The sequence below is a fragment of the Herpailurus yagouaroundi genome, unplaced genomic scaffold (genome assembly GCF_014898765.1).
Source record: "Herpailurus yagouaroundi ecotype Mexico unplaced genomic scaffold, PumYag 182, whole genome shotgun sequence".
In the NCBI taxonomy this organism is placed as follows: domain Eukaryota; kingdom Metazoa; phylum Chordata; class Mammalia; order Carnivora; family Felidae; genus Herpailurus; species Herpailurus yagouaroundi.
In genome coordinates, this window is record NW_024412413.1 from 1,899,441 (window position 1) to 1,917,711 (window position 18,271).

At 65.0% G+C, this 18,271-nt stretch overlaps 1 protein-coding gene and 2 long non-coding RNA genes across 3 annotated transcripts in view; 1 reads left to right on the forward strand and 2 right to left on the reverse strand.

Moving 5' to 3' along the window:
- TAFA5 (TAFA chemokine like family member 5) overlaps positions 1 to 18,271 on the reverse strand; it is a 177,206-nt gene that overhangs the window by 154,652 nt on the left and 4,283 nt on the right. The gene's annotated exons all lie outside the window — the stretch shown is intronic.
- Positions 15,724 to 18,145, forward strand: LOC121040146 (uncharacterized). Its single transcript, XR_005795137.1, has 3 exons — positions 15,724 to 16,035; positions 17,461 to 17,509; positions 17,677 to 18,145. It is a non-coding gene; the product is annotated as an uncharacterized LOC121040146 (long non-coding RNA).
- LOC121040147 (uncharacterized) overlaps positions 17,561 to 18,271 on the reverse strand; it is a 1,982-nt gene continuing 1,271 nt past the window's right edge. Inside the window, exon 2 of the long non-coding RNA XR_005795138.1 lies at positions 17,561 to 18,141. This is a non-coding gene — a long non-coding RNA (uncharacterized LOC121040147). The remainder of the gene's footprint in view (positions 18,142 to 18,271) is intronic.

An 18,271-nucleotide genomic window follows, 5' to 3' on the forward strand; every position in this document is an offset into this window, starting at 1 on the left:
GCTGACCATGGCCTCCCTCTCTGGGAGGGAGTCCGGTCTCTGGGAGCCCCCAGAGGCCGTGGAGGGCGAGGGGAGGGCCAAGGTGCTGGCCGCTGGGCCTAGGAGGGCACCTCCAACCCCCGGTCCTCCTCTCTGCTTCCCAGTCTCCCTCGCAGACAGGGAGGCCATGGTCAGCACCAGCCTCCCAGTCTCTGGGAGCCCCCTCCCTGCCCACCTGCCCCTCGCTCCCCTGTACGTCCCACCAGGTAGACGCGGCCTCTCCTCTCCCATCATGCAGGGTCACCTCCGCGGGGGGTCCCAGACCCCCGACCTGTGCCCCCGTCCCTGAGGGAAGGACGGGCAGTGGCCTGTCACCTCCACCGGCCCTCTCCACGCCCTTGTCAGCCGCAGCTGCTGGCACACCAGCCCCAGGGCGTACGTGCTGAACTGTGCCCACACGCGGGGCTCCGTCCTCTGAGCCCCTCCTGTCTCGCCCCTCCCCCAAGTCACGACGACCACACGGGGCTCGGCTCCCATGCCCTGCTCTGCTCCGGCCAACCTTCCCACGGCGTTTCTAGGCGCTGGCTTGTGGCCCCACCCGTCCTGGCATTTGACGGCCACGGAGTCCTCACCTCCACGTGGCAGGAGAATCTGGGCACGGACCGCCTGGCACCTTCCAGGGAGAGTTCTGAGGGCAACACCCTCGGCCTGTCCCCCTCCCAGGGGCAGGAGGGGCAGGAGGGGCAGGAGGGGCAGGAGGGACAGGAGGCAGGGCTGTAAAGGACGGCAGAGAGGGGCGGGTCTTAGCTCCCTGAAGCCGCACATCCCAGTGGACGGGCCACCCCGGAGCAGAGGAAGGCCACAGACAGGAGACCCCTGCTGGCCTCTGGGCCTGTCTCTCTCCTAACACTGCAGTGGGCTGGACACAGCCTGTGTCCTCTCCTCTCCGGGGGACACAGGATGGCAGGCGACACAGAGGCTCCGGACTGCCCGTCTGTCAGCAGGTCCTGCTCGGACAGCACGCACGGGCCAGGGGGCAGGGAGGGAGACTCACCAAATCCCTCCGCTGCAGAAATGCAGATGGCGCCCCGCCCCTCCTCCTGCTGCCATGGTGACCGAGCTGGCTGAGGGGTCAGCAGCACCAGAAGGACCCAGGGCTCCCCTGTCCTGCCCGCTGCCTGATGCCTGAGGACAAGGGGCCAAAAGCCCCACGAACAGTCCTAGGCGGGCCTGGGAGGAGAAGGGGGCCCCCAGATCGTCCCGGATGCCCTCTCACGCCCAATCCCCCCACCGCGGCCCGGGGCTACCGTCCCCTCCGAGGCCACGCGTGCGTCGCCCGCTTTGGCCTGCATGGATGCCCTCTGGTGCCTGCTCCACCCAGGCCTCAGACACACGGTGGCCAAGAGCTCTAACCAGTCTGCTCACCGCCCTGTTATGTCCCTGCAGGCAGGCCACACCGTGCACCAAGGCCTCAGTGCTCCCGGGCCCCGGGGAAGGGCGGCCTGTCTCTCTGCGTGTTCCCTACGGCGTCGCATGGAGCCACCATCCCCGCGTGCACGTGCCTGCCGGCCCGGCGGGGCCACTTTGCCGGCCGATTCCTCCCGCTTTTCCACCGAGGACCCGCTCAGGAGCGCACGGCCCTGCCTCGACCGCCCCTCTTCTCCTCCACCGTGGCCACGACCATAGCGCAGGGGACCAGGGGACCAGGCCGGGGACCTGGGCCCGCGGGAAATGACACGGCGTGGCTGTCCACTGGGAAGGGTGCTGACCATGCCGCGGGGCCGTGGGAAAAAGGAGAGAAGCCGCTTTTGTGGGAACCTCCACGCGCTGGGGCTGGAGTCGGGTCCGCACAGCCGGTGCGGAGAAATCCCGCTGTCTGTGTTCCGTCTCCTGGAGGCTCGCGCGTCAGTGACGGTGGCCATGAAAAACAGCGGCCCGAAGGCAACCACTGGGGGTGTGTGCAGGGAAGGGGCGCAGGTGCAGGACGGGGCTCGGGCGGCGGAGCTGGGGCCAGCAGGGGCCCACGCAACCAAGCCGCCGACCTGGGCAGCCTCCTCCACACTCACCCTCGCGTGTGCAAGTGTGCGTGCACTCACGTGTGCAAACCCAGAACTCAGACGTGGGCACGTCCGCGCTCACGCATGCACACTCACACAGGGCACGTCCACAGCCACACGTGCACACACAGGGACGCGTCCACACCCGCACTTACACGTGGGCACGTGCACACTCACACACACACACACACACACACACACACACACACACACACTGGGCCTTAGCTTCCCAAGGGTAGAAACCCCGTCTGTCTGGTGTTCCCCTGCCAGGCCGGTGCCCTGCGTGCTCGGGGAGTGTGTGTGAGTCTGGGCACACGAGGGTTGGGGTGACCCCGAGACGGAGCAGCTGAGGCTCCGTGGAAACGAGAGTGGCACCTGGAGAGGGAAGGGCTGCTCTGCCCGCCAGGGCCCCGACAGCCCCCACGGCCCACGGCCCCCGGCAGGCGAGGAGCACAGCCTCACCGGAGCCAGGGTGGCCGCCCGGCCAACGCCTGCCCGCGGGGGCGCCTCCTCTGGGGTTCCGCCACAAAGGCAGCCGTGGGATGGGGCGACTCTCCTCCGCGGGCTGCCCAAGTCCTGGTGGAGACACGGAGGAGGGGCGCCAGCCTGCGGGGGGGCCCTGGGCAGGTCCCGGGAGACACCGGAGGGAACACGCCCGGGGCCTGGCACGTGGTCAGGCCTCCCTCGCCGGTACTGCAGGGTAGAAACGTCCAGATGAGGCACACGGGGGACCTGAGTCCGCTTCCGGAAAGTCTGCATTTCTCCACGGCTGCACAGTGACCACGCTTCCTGCTCACCACAGAGAGAAATCACTGGAAGATCCAGAGACACAAAATTCAGCCCTCGCTGTGTTCCCAGGAAGCATCCCTGAGCAGCCACCGGCCCCGGGCCGTGGCGGCCGGGGGTCACGGGGTGGGACCTGCGGGGCTGTCTGCTGCCCATCTCGGGCACGCTGGGGGTGAGAGCAGGGCCCCTCACATGCACTCTATGCCTGGGCCCCTCTTCCCTCAACCACATCCTGGTCTGCTTTCCGGAAGGTTCCGGGGTCCAGTCCCAGAGTGTGATCCATCCTCCAGGCGGAAGGGTGGAGAAAGGTGAGAGGGGGACCCAGCTCCCAGCCGCCCCCCACCTCCGCCCCAGGGATCCCCGGGGTCAGCGTGCAGCCCTCCCCCACTCCGGGTCCCGCTCAGCCTCTGGGATGTGCGGCCGCAGCTCGGTACAGGCGTCATTCACCTGCCGATGCAGACACATCTGCCGTCCTGTGACGTCACAGGCACCTGCCATCAGTTCCTGGGCGCATTTTCTAAGTGTCCTCTGAGGGCAGGACCGTGCCGGGAACCAAACGCGCAGCCCGTTGGCAGGGGGGACCCCGGAGGAGAAGCCACGCGGGGCGGGCCACCAGCACAACCCCCTCCTCCACGGGCTGGGATCCCAGTGACCGAAAACCCCCACCTCCTGCCCCGGGGAAGGGGGGAGGCGGGGCTGACTTTGGGGGCACTGGCCCCCACTCCCAGTTGATGGCATCTTGTGTCTCATGTCCCCAAAGGCACACACCTGATGAGCCTTCTTAACGAGATAGGATATTTAAAGGCAAAGAAATCATTTTTGAAAATTACGAGGACACCTCCACACCCCCTTTCAGAGGAGCCGCAGCCCATCCTACAGAGGATGCCATTGTTAATTTTTCCTAATGACACATCCAAGAAACAAAGCAAAACAAAAGAACCATCAACTCAGCATTTAGAACAACATATTTTGACAGCATATTTTTAAACTAATTCCCCTCTTCCAATGAAAGTGCCATCTTGCAATCTTTTTAAGTCTATTCAGTATACAGCAACATGATTATCTCATTCTCCTCTCGATAAAAACTCCCAGATACATAATGACAGCGTGATCGACATGCAAATGCATTCGGGGGACATTGTCTCTTCTCACAAGGACCAGGAAGGAGGAAACAATGTGTGACGTCCCCCCGCCCCCCCGGGAGCTCCCGCGCCTCGGGCGTCCTGTGGGGTCAGAGTTGGGGGACTGAGCGGCCCTCAGACGCCCATCCTGTCCCTCCCAGGACACAGGCTCCGGGACTGGGATGGCCACCCCCGGATGTGGCTGTGGGTGGCGGCTCATGGAAAACTCTGCCCACAAGGGTCCTACCGTCCATGTACAAGTGCCCTGCGGCAAGGGGCTCCTATAGGCTCCTGGAAAGAGCGGAGGTGGACCTCCTTACGGGTGCACACGACACAGTCGTGGTGTCCCCCTCGCCCGGGAGGCCATGGGCTGGACCTTCACAAGGTGCCCTCTTTCCCTGTCAATACTGAGGCCAGTGGCATCTCGCCTCCCACCCCCTGGGGACTAGTACAGAGGTCCCTGGAACCCGCAAATCATGGCAGCCAGGCGTGCACTGTCCACGTCTTTATTGGGGGCCCCTGCCACCCCAGCCCAGACCTGCTGCATCAGAAACCTCACGGGGGCAACAGCCTCGCTCTCCTGAGCCCTCCAGGAACCTGACCCACGCTAGTGAGGGCGTCCTGACAGAGCCGGAGGGAATCCAGGTGGCTCCCCGACCCCGAGCGATCCGCCAAGCTGGGACCCACCCCTCAGTGGGTGCATCAGGCTGGCCCCAAACAAGGGCAGGCCCTGGTCCCTGGTCTCTGTGGACGCGACAAGGGTGAAGGTCTCGAGGCGGGAATGACGCTGCGTTTCCGGGTGGCTTGCTGTCCTCACAGGGGTCCTCACGAGAGGCAGGCGGGTCCAGAGGCAGAGAGGATGTGGGGGGACAAAAGCGGAAGTGGAGGAAAGAGAAGATGGCCCTGGCCTGGCTGTGAGGTGGACCAGGGGCCACGAGCCGGGGAGCCTCCAGATCCCACAGGCACCTCCGCTCCAGGGCCAGGCCTGGGACTCTCGCGGGGGCAGCCCGCCCATCTGGCTCCTCCAGGCCACGGCCTCACGTTCCGGCACCTGGCCTCTGGCGGGAGGCCGATGTCCCCTGACCCAAGAGGGGGCCGAGCCGCCCAGAGAGCCCGCACCAGGGCAGCGATCGCCTGGCTCCGGAGAAAGCTCGCAGGACTCCGCGTGTGCAGCACGGGGAAAGCGGGCGGTTCCACGCCATCCGTGTCCACGCAACAGCGGCTTCTGCTTCTCGAGCCCCGGCACCGGGACCCCCCAGGCCGAGGAACCCGAGCGTCGGTGCACGGGGGCCCCTCCTTCCACAGCGGGAAGGCACTCTTCCGGCTTCCCGACATCCGGAGGCCACGGTGGGGCTTGCGGGCCAAGCGGACAAAAGCAGGTGGCGGCTGGTTGCCCACGGCCAACCAAGTTCACCTCTGGGAGCACCCCACAGCGGGGAGAGGGAGCGGGGGCAGGGGCCGTGCCGGTGCGCTTTGTGATTGCGCGTGCACTGGCCACGTGTGCGAGTGTCGGCGTGCGCGTGTGTGTGCATGTATGCACGGGCATTATCCGTGTGCGTTGTGTGTGTGCACGTGTTTGTGGGTGCATGTGTGTGTCCTGTTCACGTGTGCACGGTCCACGTGCTGTTTGCACACACGTGCATGCGTGTACACTGTGTTTCCTCTGTGCATCACGTGTGTTGTGTGTTTAAGTGTCCGTCCTGACCTCCCGGGTGGCGGGGCTGTGATTTGTGGCCGGTACGGTGCCCCTCGCCGCCTCCTGCCCTCCCATCTGCACCCCAGCCCACTCTGCACTGGCCCTGGGTCAGCCCCCACCTGGCCCTGGCTGCCTCTCCGTGCTGCCCCCACAGCCCTGTCCCTGCCCTCCCCCCAGCACCCGGGCCCCCAAGCCCCCCCTGTGGCGGGGAGACGGCACAGGGTGGGGGCGAGTCACCTGCCTGAAGTGACCAGTGTCGGGGTAAGGGCACCCGGCAGAGCCCCAGCCGGTGGTGCTCCCCCGGGGAGCTGGATGGACAGGTGACAGATGGCCAGGCGGGCAGCTGGCTCGGGACCACGCTCAGGCAGAGCGGACAGACCGCCATCAGACCGGGGGAGACCGTGAGAGCTGATCTTAAATGCGCAGTGCACTCGTTTCCCGGGACCCCGTCACGAGGTCCCTCGGACGGGCGGCTCATGCAACAGACGTGCGCTCTCTCCCAGTTCCGGATGCCCCGGATCACGGTGTCCCTACGGCTAGTTCCCTCCGAGGCCGCGAGAGGGAATCTGTCCCAGCTTCCGGGGCTCTGCCGGCATCCTGGGGTTCCCGGGCCAACTCCTGCCATCAGGGTCAGGGCCCATCTCCCGGGGAGTCATGCCTCTCCACGCACCTCCCTTCTTGCCCGGACACCAGTCATGCTCTTCAGAGAAAGAGCGTGCTTCCCTGACCCACGGTGTGACCGGTGGACGATTCCGTGGAAGAGAAGCAGCAGGGAGGGGTGGGGGCACCAGGACGCAGCCACGTGGGTGGTCATCGGGGCCTGGGCGTCCCGAAGGAGGGCGTTCGGCTGGGGTCACAGCTGGGAGGCGCCAGGCAGAGGGGTGGCTCCCGGGGCCCCAGGCTGGAGGGGGCCGGACACAGAGGATCAGAAGTGGAGGAGGTTCGGACAGGGGAGACGCGCACGCGGATCTCGGCGACACCTGCCCACGGCCCGGGACACCTGCCTCCTTCCTACGGCTCCCCCTCCCAGACCGGTGCTCCCAGGACTGGGGCTCCAGGCTTTAGTTTTGCTTGGGCTGGGCACCAGCCAGTGTTCGAGGCGGTCCGTGCAGTGAGCACCCCAGGCGACGGGGCCACGTGACTGCAGAGGCCAATCGCAGGCCGCGTGGGACATGGCCACCTTTCAGCGTCCCGGCTTGCCCCTTGCTTCTTTGTGAACAATGAGCTGACGCGAGCCCTGCTCATGACACCATCAGACAAGGTCTGCACCCCTTCCCAGGAAGAACCGCAGGCCTCAACATTCCCGTGTCCAACCCAACCTGGCGTGGAGGGACGGTGGCTCACACGTGGACAGGACAGAGGCCGGCAGGTCCAGGGAGGAGCCCCCAGGGCTCAGTGCGCCTGTAGGCTTCCGCGGCACAGGACCACACGGATGAACCGCGGATGCTTTCTGGGGGGAAGGAGGCCAGGCTGGGACACTGCAGCCGGCGGATTCCATTCCTGAGACGTTCTGGAAAAGGCAGAGGTGAAGGAAGTGAGCACAGACCAGTGGTTGCCAGGGTTGGGGTCTCTGGGGTCTGAGGAGCGTCTGTGTCCTGACTGATGTTTACGAGAACGTCTGCGCATGAACCGACTCCAGGAAACGCACCCCAGAAAAGGGAATTTCGTTGTGGGTAAATATTTTGACATTATTAAAACTGATCCTGACCCAGCACATCGGTTTTACATCAGCGGGGGGTCAGAAGCCACAGTCTGAGAAATGGCTTCACTGGGGCCCGGGAGGGCCTCGTCTGGGGGGATGGGGACTGAAGGGGGTCCTCCTGCGTCGTGGGTGCTGAGACCCCCAGAAGGGGAGAATCTGGGTGCTGCCGGTGCTGACGACAAAGGTGACGAGGATAGTGAGACACAGAGACCGAGAGAGATGCAGAGACAGACAGAGACACAGAGGGAGACAGAGACACAGAGACAGAGACAAAGAGAGAGAGAGAGACAGAGACACAGGGACAGAGAGGAACACAAAGAGACAGACACAGAGACACAAAGACACAGAGACAGAGAGAGACACAGAGACAGACAAAGAGACACAGACAGAAAGAGAGAGACAGAGACACAGAGACAGAGACAAAGAGAGAGAAAAACACAAACACAGAGACAGAGAGGGACACAAAGAGACAGACACAGAGACACAGAGACAGGGACAGAGGGACACAGAAAGACAGATGGACAGGGACAGACACAGACAGAGAGACGGGGACGGTCAGGGAGGCTCACCTATCTGTGGACGACCACCAGTGTGAAGGGCGTCCAGCCCGGGTGCGTGCCCGTCCCTCCCGCCTGTCCCAGCACACACCATCGGGGCCTCTCTGTCCGGACCTCATCTCGGTCCGTTCTTTGCACGAACCATCTTGGTCCACAAAATCACACGCTCTGGTGGCCCATCTTGGCGCTCGGGACCGTCACAGGACCGTCACAGGGGTCAGTCTCACGTGGGGCCGAACCCAGCACAGCCACCGCCTGCAGACCCTGCCTCCTGAGCATCCGGGCAGAAACGCGCCAAAGCCAGTCCGTGCCCACGGAGGCAGGTGCCCAGACCTGCCTGTGCCCAGCGAGTGGCTCAGGGAGCACAAGGGCTCCTCCCCACGTCCCCGTGCTCCTTAGATCTCTACCCAAAACCCACAGGCAGCAAATCCCACCCAGAATGTGTCCGTCCGGGGCCCCGGCCACAGTGCAGAGCCCGCCGTGGCCTTGGGTCCCCTCGCTGTGCCCCCACCACAGCAGTGTCAGAACCGTGAGGTGGGACAGGCCACGTGGCTCTCCCCGTGGGGAAGAAGTGAGGGGGGCCTCAGGAAGGCACTGGGGGCCCCCAGGCACCTCGCCGGGACATCCCACGCGGCCGTCTCCAAAGGCCACTGCCAGCCGTCTGGAGCCCCGGGGGCACCCTGTGTCCATACCCGGCCCGGCCCGCTGCTGCAGGCTTCTCAGCAACCCGTCCTGGCGGGAAGTCCAGGCTGCCCAGGGGTGCAGGTGCCAGCTGGGCACAGGCTCCCCTGGGCCCCCGGGTGCCTGCAGCCCGGGTCAGGGCTGGGCCCGGAGGAGCACCCGGCAAGTTCACAGATGGCCGTTCGGGCACACGAGGACCCGAGCCAACGCCTAAGTTCTGGCCCCCAGAGCGCAGTCTTTGGAGGAAGGCCAGCCAACCTCCAGGGGCCAGGAGGGTGTCCGGGGCTGTCCAGTCGGGGCCGCGTCCCCACCAGGGCTGCCAAAGGCAGACTTACGACCCGTCGATCCCCGTGCTCCAGCCTGAGGCCGGGAGCGGACCCGGTAGTTCGCTGACCCCAATCCCGCCCCGCAGAGTCCCCTGGGCAGGGAGGAGAACCCCAGGCCCTGGCCGAGCCCTGCCCCACCCGAGCCCTGCTGTCCAGCCCGCAGCACAGACAAGTTGGTCACAGCCCTGCCAGCGGGCACAGCACAGAGCTCCACAGAGTGTCCGCTTTGTGCCGGCCTCGAAGTCTCTGAGAGACACGAGGCCACGGCCACATCCCGAAGCCGCTGCCCACCCAGGACCACCAGCCCCTGGGGTCTGAGTCAGGCCAGAGGGGGCTCAGTCCAGGACGAAGCGGGCACCGGAGAGTTCCGGCACACGACTGTCAGAGAACGAGACCGACGCCCGTGCGCCGTAGACCTCCGCTCTGGGGTGCCGTGTCCGCTCCTGGCCCGCTCCCGGGACGGACTGAACGCGAGGCGGGTCCCGGCAGGCCCACGGCGTCTCGGGGCCGCTAAGAGGCACGTCCCGCTGCACCAGGCCTCCCGGCCCGCTCTGGTCTCACTGCCACAAAGTCCTTCCTCGGGGTGCCCGGCAGACGACCTGTGAACCACGCCAGGTCTGCGGTGGGTGCAGGGGAGAGCGGACGGGGCCAGGGTCCCGAGGTCACGAGTGGACGCGGAACCAGGGCGGGGGCCGCGGACACAACCTGATCTGCAGGAGGCAGCTCTGGGCTCCACCTCGGGGCTTCCCCTCTGGGGAAAAACTGACCTCCCTCTGTCCCCCCCACCCCCACCCACGACCATCCCTGCTGGGTCCTCGAGGACAGGCACGTACCTGGGGACGCGGCCCGCCCTGCCAGCACTGCCCGATGCTGGCCTGAGGCTGGGCTCCATCGCTGCCCCCAAGTCCCCTCCAGACGGGGCTCCCGCACAGAGGAGCCCGCAGCCCCGCCTTGCTCCGGGCTCGAGCCGAGGACGGGGGGCTCCCCTCCCCAAGATCCAAGGACGACGGGCTTCCGATGCCAAGTCCGAGTTCACAGACACAAGACGAGGGCCTGAAGGGCCCCAGAACCCGGCGTGTTGCCTTAATGACAAACCAACACCGACCAGCGATCGCACACAGCACTTCTCTCCTCCTGCCCGACCTCCCCTTCGCTCCTCGCGGGCCGAGAGCCGCGCGCCGCCCCGCATCCCTGAGCGTCTGAGCCCGTGACGGATCCCCGCAACCCCACGTTTGTAATAAACGCCATTCGTCACAGACACGACGCCCATCCTGGAAACACGGCTTCAGGATTTCTTTGTTTTTACCCCCAGCTTGATGGTGACTAGCGCCTGGGTGATTATCTTGTGCTTTTTTTGGGTGGCGCTGGGAACAAGCAACACCATTAGGACCGCAGAGCGGGACGAACGCGGGAGAGGCAGGGGCAGGCTCGGTGTCTGAGGAATCGACACGCTGAACCCCAAGGGCCTCCGGGCCGTGATCCGGAAACTTCCATCCCTCACTGTTCAACGCTGCAGAGTAAACTAAACCCAAACCAGGGAGAAGAGTCCCCCCGGATGCACTAATGGTATTTTTTTAAAGTGCCCAGATGTGCACTTAGGAGCAACACCCTAAGTAAATAAATTAAAATAAATAAAGCCAGAGGGCCAAGATACGCGGATAATTGGTAAAATGGGCCGGGGGAAACCCATTTACAGCCCTTCCTTCCATGCCCGGGGTCCTGTGTTGGTATAGCCGTGACAGGAAGGATTCACCAGGCCATTAATTTCCAAAGAAAATTCCACCCATGCACACGACCCCCTACAAACAGACGTGCTGTTGAACGCAGGCATCTCGCGGCCCAACCGCTGGGCTCTCCCAGCAGCTGGCACGGAGCTGGTGCCTCACGGCGCGGACAGGGTCGTGACCCGCGGGACCCTGGCCCTGTCCCCACTCCTCTGCACCCACCGCAGGCCCAGCCAAGCCCCCACCTTGGGACCCTCCCTGGCTCAGGCCTGAGGGACTCTCTGGAGCCCAGGGTCTGCAAACCATGGCAGGCCTGTCCTGACAGAAACTTCCAGACCCAGAGCCTGTACGTTCTCCTTGGAGCTGTGTCCCGCCCAACTGTCCCTGGCTCTCCAGAGAGCTCCGTCCACCCTCTGTGGCCGGGCCTCCACACGTTCGGCCAGGACACTTCCCTGGGGGAAGCTGGGACGGCTGACACGGGCCGTTCCTCTCCTCACCCGCCCAAAACGGGAGGTGGTGATACGGCCTGGGAGAGGTCGGCATGGTCAGCGTGGAGCAGGGCAGGGGCACAGCGGGGCAGAGGGCGGTGTGGCCAGCGTGGCCCCGAGGGGGAGCCTCAGAAGCAGCAGTGTCGGCAGCAAGCCTGGGCTCGGGCCCCCGGTGACAGAAGGACACCCTGGCACTTCTGGGGGTGGGGGGCGTCCGGACATTCTGCCACACGGCTGAGCCCCCCGGGCTCCGGACCCCCTCCTGGGCTCTTCCTCTCCACCCTGTAAGTCACCTGGGCCATTGTCCAGTCCCAGGACTGCGTCCAGGGTAAGCCCACAGCCCCAGTGCCAGATGCCCGGCCCGGAGCGACACCCCCCCCCCCCGCCCGGGGGCTCCCTTGCACACCTAGCGGCCACCTCCCGCACGGTGCCTCGTGCTGTGCCTTCTTTCCCAGCAAACTGGGTGCAGCCGGCCACTGCCTGGACCAGAGCACCAGCTCTGCCTGCCGAGGTGACCCCTCCCCATGTCTGGCCCCGTGGAGCTCAGATGAGGATGGGCACTCGAGGCAGATAGGTGACCGCCGGGGCCGTGGGACAAGGGAAGGGTTGGAGAGGCAGGAAAATGAAGAAGGCCAACAGGACCCCTGGGGGCCCGACACGGTCTCCGGGCCGTGGGGACGCTGGCTCGTGGCGCCCTCATACCTGCCCCCCATTGATGTGTCTGCTTCCCAGGGCGGCAGTCACAAACGGCCGCAGACCGGGCCACTTGCACAGCAGAATCCGATCCTCTGACGCTGGAGGCGGGAAGTCCCAGGTCCAGGGCTGGGCAGGGCTGGGGCCTTATGAGGCCGCGGGACCACCTGCACCAGCCCCTCTCCCGGCCTCAGCGTCTCCTCATAGTCCGGGTCACCTGCCTTGTCCCCGCATGTCTGCGTCCCTGTGTCCCCTCCGCTTCTTACGAGGACCCTCGGCACAGAGCTTAGGTCCACCCTGAGGTGAGCACACCCTCACCTTAACCGACCGCATCTGCAGAGACCCTACTCCCAAATACGGCCACACCCAGGCTGGACACACATCTGGAGGGGACGCTACTCAGCCCAGCGGATGGAGCCACTCCTGACCCGCTTCACGCACAGACAGGCTGAGTGACCGCCCCAAGGATGTGCCGCTGTGATCGGACAGGACTCCTGGAGCCTGGCCGTCGTCACCTCGCGTTTGCACAAAGGGCCATAAGGGGTTCAGGTGGTCCCCCTCACGCCGCGGGTGGGGAGACTGAGGCCTGAGGTGACTCCGCATCCCGGGAGCCGGGCCTCCAGCCTGCCTCTCCCAGGACCGTCGGGGCTGCGCTGGGTCCCCCGGGGCGGCCGCGCTCGGAGACGCAGGCCTGTTTCAGGCCTTCCAAGTGGGTTTCTGGGCGCCTGAGGAGCACCGCCCTGCCCCGCGGCTGCATAATAAGCAGATCAGGGCATTAGGCGTCAGAGTTATTAAAAGTGAAAGATCCTGCAAGAGGAGACAAGGGATTCTTAGAGCCTCGTCTCCTACAAATATGTAATGAAATTTAAATTGAATCTGGTTTAAAATCATTTACCTTTTGACATCATGTATCAGTACACTAAGCATCAGCTGAGAAAGCAAATAACCTTTCAAGCAGAATGAAAAATTACTCTGTCTCTTCTGGTTTCGTGTTAATTTTCAAATTTAAACGACCCTAGAGCTCTCTGCTTGGGGTCAGCCCCTAAGAGCCTGTTGATTGCACAAGGCCCCGGCTGCTGTCCCCTCTTGCGCCCCTCCCGGCCCGCACCGCGGTGGGAGTTCGTGGTCCCGGGGCCCCGTCCCTCCCCTGGGTACAGATACGGCTTCCGCGCAGGTCAGAGTGTGCGCCCGGCTCACAGGGACTGTCCGCACAGCGCTGCGGGGGACACGGACCCTGGGCGGAACCCCCCTAGCAGCGTGACGGTGTCCTTGTGAGAATGTACAAACCGCCATAACCGCCCAGCCCAGCGGGCCTCTGGAGAACACTGAAGCTTTAAGGGTTCTTATGGGCACGTGTGTGGTGTGGCGAGAGCGGCTTCTGGGCCACTGCGAGATGACGTCACAGGGGGTGATGACAAGCGGGGGCGGGGGGCGGGTGGGTGGTTCTGGGCACCTCACTGCGTGCACTACAGCCCACTGAGGCCTCCCGACAAGCCTCTGCCTCTGCTCCCACCCCATTACACAGACCAGTAAACCAAGGCCCCGAGAGGTGAGCAGCTCAGCTGGGTCCCCATCACTGCACGTCCAGCCAAGACCCGGACCAGCTTCAGGAAACCTGAGAGATCGGCACCCAAGTGCCAGCGTCCGTGCGGCTCCCATCCGATACTCAGAGGTTAGAACTCGTTCGTCTCGAAGCAAGTCAGAACCTGCACCCACACACCCGGCCTTGGCCGTGATGGGCGAGGGGTGAACACGCTGGGGACCAAGGCACTGGTTTGCACGGTGCGAGCCCCGAAGCATCGTCCGCTTCTGGAACCTTCCTCCCAGCACTCAGCCCCCGTTACTGTCCCGTTTCACAGACCAGACAGTTGAGGCTCAGAAAGCGGAGCGCCGCCCTCTGCAGCCTCCCGGTGCAGAGAGAGAATCGGGGCTCCCGTTCGAGCCCCCAAGGGCAAAGGCGTGCCGACCCCGGGGCCAGAGGGCCCTCGGGAAGTGGCTGGACGCTCTGCTGGGCCCGAGGGGTCCTCCCCGAAGCCTCCTCAAGTGCTGGGTGTGCTGGCCCGGCCCCTTAGGACCATGGCCGACTTCCAGGGGGGACGTGGAGCCTGGGCCCCCTTTGAGGCCTCCTGCCACTTCTTAATTAGTCAGAACAAACAAAGGGGCTTTTCATGAGGACTGTCCCCTGCGCTGTCACATGTGAGCGTCACTGGGCTGGAAAACAGAGTGGCCTTTGCCAGCACATCACCCCCACCGGGCCCAGAGAAGGGGGAAGGGGGGCACCCGGCGGGGGGAAGGAGGCCGGGGCCCGGGCGCTGGAGCACCGACCCCCGGGGAGCACGCCCTCCAGCCTCAGGCTGCCGCTGGCTGAAGGGACCCAGTGTCCCAGCGGTGGGACGGGGGAGGGGGCGGGAGCCCACGCCCAGGGTCTGCTGTTCCCCAGCCCGGGGCCGCTTTCCACCGGCACGCAATTCAAGGCCTCCAGGTGGCCCAGAGCCAAGCCCTGGGGCAGAAGCCCCGGATGTCTGCGGGCCGGACACGCCGGCCTCCAGCGCTCGGGGCAGAGTCAGGAGCTTGCTCCGGGCCCAGGCGCACGCACAGTAGGCCTTCAGACACGGGGGGGGGGGGGGCTGGGCAGGGGTGCAGGCTGGGAGGCGGGTGGGGAGGGTCAGGGAGCACGGCGCCCATCATGGGCCCACCATCCGCGGCGCACCGGGCCTGTCCGCCACCCTGAGCGGCAAGTGCTAGGGCCGGAGGTGACACCGGCCTAGTGAAGGTCCCGGCAGAATGGTGCCCGGGGTCTCCCCCAAGGTCAGGCATGGCTGGAAGCCACTTAGCCAGGCGGAAGCCAGGCCTGGAGCAAAGTCTCTGTCTTTGTTTCCCTGCTCGGGTGGCAGGGGGGACGGAGTGGGGCCAGGGGGGAGGGACAGGGGCGGGGGGGGACGGAGTGGGGGCCGGGAGGGAACGGCCCGGTGTCGGGTACACTAAGCCCCTGCCCGGTCCAGCGGGGTCCCTCCGCCTTTGCTGCAAAAACCCTGTGAAGCGGCGGTCTCAGGGGGGACAGAGTGGGGCGGGCAGTGACAGCCTGACGGGAACAGGGTCTCCTCTGGGGAGGCGAACACGTTTGAGGACGCGGCAGGCGGTGGCTGGGCCGCGGTGTGAATGCGCTACGTGCCGGTGACACACAGGCTGCAGGACGGTCGACTTGGTGACGTGAGCTTCACCTCAACAGAAACACACCGCCAGAGCGCGGATTTAAAGGCTGCAGGAATGGGGAGCCTGGGGGGCTCAGTCGGTTAAGTGTCCGACTTCAGCTCGGGTCATGATGTCACGGTCTGAGTTCGAGCCCCGCATCAGGCTCTGGGCTGATGGCTCAGAGCCTGGAGCCTGCTTCCGGTTCTGTGTCTCCCTCTCTCTCTGCCCCTCCCCCGTTCATGCTCTCTGTCTCAAAAATAAATAAATATTAAAAAAATAAACAAATAAATAAAAAAATAAAGGCTGCAGGAAGAGCGAGCTTCCCAGGACCAGTGGCCCGGAACCACGCGGGGCGCCACCCGCCCGCTGACCGCACAGGCTGCCTGGGGCGGGGAGCCCGGCTCGCAACGGCCTCCCCTCGGTCGGTGGGCGGGGTCTCCCTGATGGCCCTGCAGCGTCCCCAAGCCCAGTGCCCCCAGCCAGGGGCCCCGTGACAAACGGGACAGCACATGGGCCGGGGACGCCCTGGAGAACTGGGCCGACCCCGCAAAGCTATCGCCACGGAGACGGCCTTCTGAGGGCGTCCAGCCCCCGCCCCGCCCAGAAAAGCCCTCCCGCCCCCGCTCCGGACGCGCTTCCGACCGTGACACGCGCCCGAATGACGCCTAAGCCAAGGGCCAGGGGTCTCGGCGACGGAGACGGGGCCCGCGGGAGGGCTGTGCTGACATCACCAGGAAGGGGGATCGGGAGGAACCGTTAATATGTAGTTAAACGTTCTTAATCTCCCCCAACATATGCTGTTGCACCTAACTTTGATCGACTTAAGTGTAAAAATGTCTCTGTGCTTCCACTCGGGTTTTACCGCCATCTGGTTTAATTAGTCCTCGGGTAGCCCGCCACCGACTTAATGGCAGAACGCTGCCGGGCCAATCAGAGGGCCGGCTGCCACCACCAGGGGCCCCCTGTTCCTCCCCAACCCACTGACGGGAGGTCGAGGCGGAGATAACACCTGTCGGTGGGCTGGGCACGGGCGGTGAGCACCAGGGACAGCGGGCACAGGGGGATGGTGGGCACAGGGGGCGGTGGGCACAGGGGGATGGTGGGGCCGGGGACGGTGGGCACAGGGGGACCATGGGCACAGGGGGATGGTGGGGCCGGGGACGGTGGGCACAGGGGGACCATGGGCACAGGGGGAAGGTGGGCACAGGGGGATGTTGGGGCCGGGGACGGTGGGCACAGGGGGCGGTGGGCACAGGGGGACGACGAGCACAGGGGGATGGTGGGGCCGGGGACAGTGGGCACAGGGGGACGACGGGCACAGGGGGCGGTGGGCACGGGTGGGTGAGGCTGGCAGGACAGCCGCCTGGATCGCCCCGGGCAGGGTGGGGCCTGTGTTTGGACCCTGGAGGAAGGACTCCGCCCACAAAGGCTGGTGGAGATCCCAGGTGGCCCAGACTGGGAAGCTTTGCTGGGGAGACCTGACACGACCTCCTGTCTGAACCCCCTGAACCCCATCCTTCAGTGAAACCTGGGATGACCCCCTGTGGAGCCCCCGTGGAACCCGGTGCCTTTGCTTGCTCCTCCCTCCAGACTTCAGACGCTAGTGTTCAGCAGGGTGTGGTGGGGCCCCGTGAATGGGCGACAGAGGCCCCCTCCCCTCCACAGAAGGCTTCAGGAGTGGCCTTGGGGTGGGCGACAGGGACGGTGACCTTGGCAAACCCTATTCCGGGAAAGGAGGGGTGGAGGGTGGAGAGCAGGGGGCGGGCAGGTGGAGGTGAGTGTCCGCTGAGAAGGCAAGACAGGAGCCAGGGGGCCCAGGGCGGGGGGGGGGGGGCCAGGCACCAGGGGAGGGGGGAGGGTGACGACAGGGGCAGGAAGCTTCTTGCACGGGGCGCCCGAGCCCCGTGTCAGCCAGCTGGGCACGGCGGCGCCCCTGGGGAGGCCGGGCCCTTGGCTCAGGTCCGTCGTCGTCCTGCCACTTGCTGATGGGATGAGCCCACCCTTAGGCCCCCGCGGTTTCCCCGTAACCTGGAAATGACGCCGTTGACCCTGCGTGCAGTTCTGCAGGCTGCAGATGATTTGCCACGGCCAGTGACGGCCAGGATCCGACGGCCCTGTTCTGTTCCAACGTCTTTAATGGACAAGGAGAGCCGCGTACCCCAGTGGCTTTCCCTTTTGTCTCGTCTGCCAGGAAGCTCGGAGCTAAGTTTGTGCTCGTTTTCAGGAGCTCCCTACAGCCTAGGCTGGTGACTCTCATCCGGGACCAGTCACCGGGCTGACAACGGGGAGGGGCTGGCCTGGGAGGCGCCCGCGCTGCCCAGCAGAGACCCACCTGGGGAGACGCAGGGGCCCTCTCCATGTCGCCTCAATGCACATCCACGGAAAGGAAGCCAACTGGGCCCACTCCTAAGGGACCAGGGATTGCGGCCACAACGCCTCACGCCTGCACTGTCCACAGGGACGACGACGACCCCACGCTGGCGCCCAGAAACGACCCGCGTGCAAAGGTCAGAGGAAACTCATCCCCCCACTACCAAGATTAATTTATTAAAAGATAATGGGTTTTCAGCGAATTTATTAATCAATTTGACAACGCCTGGGGATTGTAATATAAAAATAATCAGTTGGCCGCCTCACCGACGTGAGATGCCAAAAGGTGCCGTTTAATTTCCAGAGCCTACCGCCCCCTCTCCAAACTCTCTGCTACGCTGATTGATACGAAGTTTCCGCAATTTGGAATTTCAGAGGAGCACGTGTGTGCTGCGTCCAGCGCCTGCACATCCGGGCGGCGACTCGGTGGCCCTCACCGGAGCCCAGGGAAGAGCCTGGGCCCCAGAGCTAACCTGCGGCCAGCACGGAACTTCCAGGATGGGGACACTGTCACTGGAGACCCGCCATCTCGCGCCAAGGGCAATGACACGGAAGGTGAGGTGGATGCTGAAGGTGCCCCTTGTCTCCTGTCCTGCTGGGCTGCCCTGAGTCCCTGTCCATGCTCAGGCCGCCGGGGCTGGGCACCCCGTCCTGACGGTCCCCGGCAGTTCCAGGTAGGGAGCCAGTGGACGGGATTCAGGAACTTCAGGGGTGGTTTTTAATGTCACTTGAAAGGCGGCGTCCAATAAATCAGAAGAGCAGCTTGAACCTAACGCATTATGTCTGTCAGTGGACATGGCAGGATGAGGCAGAGCAGGAAGGGGCAGGATGGGGCTGGAGGGAGCAGGACAGGGCAGGATGGGGCAGGAGGGGGCTGGAGGGGGCAGGAGGGGGCTGGA